The following is a 2,591-nucleotide window of genomic DNA, read 5'->3' as shown; positions in this document are numbered from 1 at the left end:
TTTTGCAATACACAGAATTTCCACAGTCACCTTAACTTAAACACACGCTATAATTCACAACGATTCACGCACTTTACATACGGTCACTACCGCGCTTGACTCAATTGTCCGTTTCTTTTTCTGCCTGTATACAAATCAATTAATTATCTCGCTTTATTTGCCTGCTTATATACAGGAATAGAGGGCGTCTAGCAAATACTAGATTATTCGTGATGTTCCCGATCCTTCTAGATACTCATTACGTGTTAGCAGCGTCACGTGAGTTCCGCTGTCGTAACACATTTGTTTTTCTTTCCATTGTTTCATAATTTCCAGCAAATTTCCAAACTAACTTCGACCTTCGAGAATATGTCGATATCTTGAAGCTCAGTTTAGGTTCTATTTTATTTTTATCAAAATAATTCCGCTCCTGATAGTCGTATTGTAATGATTGTTATCTTTGGGTGACTTATTTTGAAATATTTGGCAACAGTAATACAAAGTCCAGTCCACTTGAATGAAAAGAAAAACGTTTTATTTCTTCTAACACAAGTTGTACGACCTCACTGGTGAATGGGTCTTACTCGTAAGTAAAATCATACAGTCACTTGTTAATATACTGTTACGACAGCGGAAGTCACGTGACACTTGTAACACGTAATGAGTATCTCGCACGTTCCTGAAGGCTCGAGTGTTTGTTAGACGCCCTCTATTTTGTATATATAAGACCGGCGAGAAGTGACGGCAAAAACATAATTGAATTGCAGACAGGCAGAGACAGAGACGGACAACTGAGTCAAGCGCGATAGTAAGTAAAGTGCGTGAATCGTTCGTTGTGAATTATAGCGAGTGTTTAAGTTAAAGTGATTGTAGAAATTAAGTGTATTGCAAAGTTGAATTGAGGAAGAATAAACTAGTTTTATTTAAGAAAGGACTGGTATCGCTGAAGCTTTTTTTTTTGGAAAGAAATTATACGGGAAATTAACAAACCACCACAGACGTAACAATACCTTTCGTATTTACGCCACAAACTCAAACACGCTCGTTAACTCAGTACTCAATCAATAACACCACAACAGATTCAGTATCCAGCTGACTAACGAATCAACTCACTTACTTTCTGGCTAATAGACTGGCTGACTAACTAACTTACTTGTCGTGTTTTTGTATACAATATTTGTTTTTTCCAAAGTCTCAAGAAAATTCGAGATGTTACATCGAATGTAGACACTCGGAATATCATTAGGTGTCACATCTCACCACTACCTCATGCTAAAACTCCCTCTAGAAAACACCATAAAGTTCCAAATTAAAATATTAAAACAGAGTTCCCAATACTGCTATTTAGTTGGAGCTTTTACACACCTCTACTAATACTGAAACATTCTTAGTCCAATGAACTATGTATGGCTCAACTTGCCGTAAACCAGAAGACAAGTGAAACCTAGATCTTTCACTCCTGTAGGCTCATGGCTGTTTATTCATTACCTTGATGATTCACGTCTGACCCATCCTCCCATCTGTAGACCAAACAGTCTCTATGTGTGTAATTAATTTTCTTCTAGGTTAAGTACTCACCCTTATTATCAACTTGATTGTCATGATAGATGAATGGGTAATAGCCAGTCCTACATCTTTGATCAAGCCACATATATCATATCGAGAATTTTTAATTGCTTATGATGAGTTGGGACAGGTGGGCTCTGGTGCCATGCAGTATCAAGATAGCAGCCATTGTGTAGAATGTTTCAATAAACTAATTGAATACAGAAATGAAGTTGTCTTTGCTTCATTCCTTATATCTGCTCTAATGACATGGTTTATTAAACTGTCTGAGACTGTTTTGCTCAAATTTCCTTTATTGATTGAAATTCCAGTATTTAAACAGAAACATAGAAATTATGAAGAAGAAAAAAAAAACAAAGCAAAAACGATAGAAGGAATCCTAGTCATAACATTTATTCTAGTATAGTAGACCAAGAATAAAAGATGTGACCACTTAAATTAAGGGCTGACTATCAAGAAAAAAATAACATCTGTACTTTGTAAATGAATGATGGCTTCAAGTTTAGATATATTTTTACTAAAACTAAACTTTGAAAGGCTAATCATTGGTGTAACTTCTAATAAATACAGAATAGGTATAAAGTTAACGTGGGTACTTGGAACAGTCTTTAGGGCAAACTGTGCAGAATATGGATGAAATATTTTAAGTACGTACACAAAGGTTCACGGGAATTAACAAATGGAAAATCGTGCAGGCTTTTCTATTGTACCTAGTAAAAAACTTTTCAATACATTCATAAACCATATTTGGACTGCTTTTGATCACAATTAATCAAATTTCAAAGTCAAAGCTAAAACTAACTAAATGACTAACAATAACAGTGCTAATGTGGCAAGTGAAACTGAAACTTTGAAAGACAGAAGCTAAAGCTACTAAACACAATATATTTTTTTAATTAAACAAGTACACAAACACAATTACTTCCATTAAATGAAATAAACAATACTAAATTCCTATAATAACAAAAAACCGCAATGTTACTTAAAATATTGTTGCGTCATCGAGGTCACGTGACTGGTGTGGCGCCACCTATCTTCTAGAACTA

Source organism: Limulus polyphemus, unplaced genomic scaffold, assembly GCF_000517525.1.
Source record: "Limulus polyphemus unplaced genomic scaffold, Limulus_polyphemus-2.1.2 Scaffold146, whole genome shotgun sequence".
In the NCBI taxonomy this organism is placed as follows: Eukaryota; Metazoa; Arthropoda; class Merostomata; order Xiphosura; family Limulidae; genus Limulus; species Limulus polyphemus.
The sequence above is the reverse complement of the archived record's forward strand: the minus strand, read 5'-3'. Positions refer to the sequence as shown.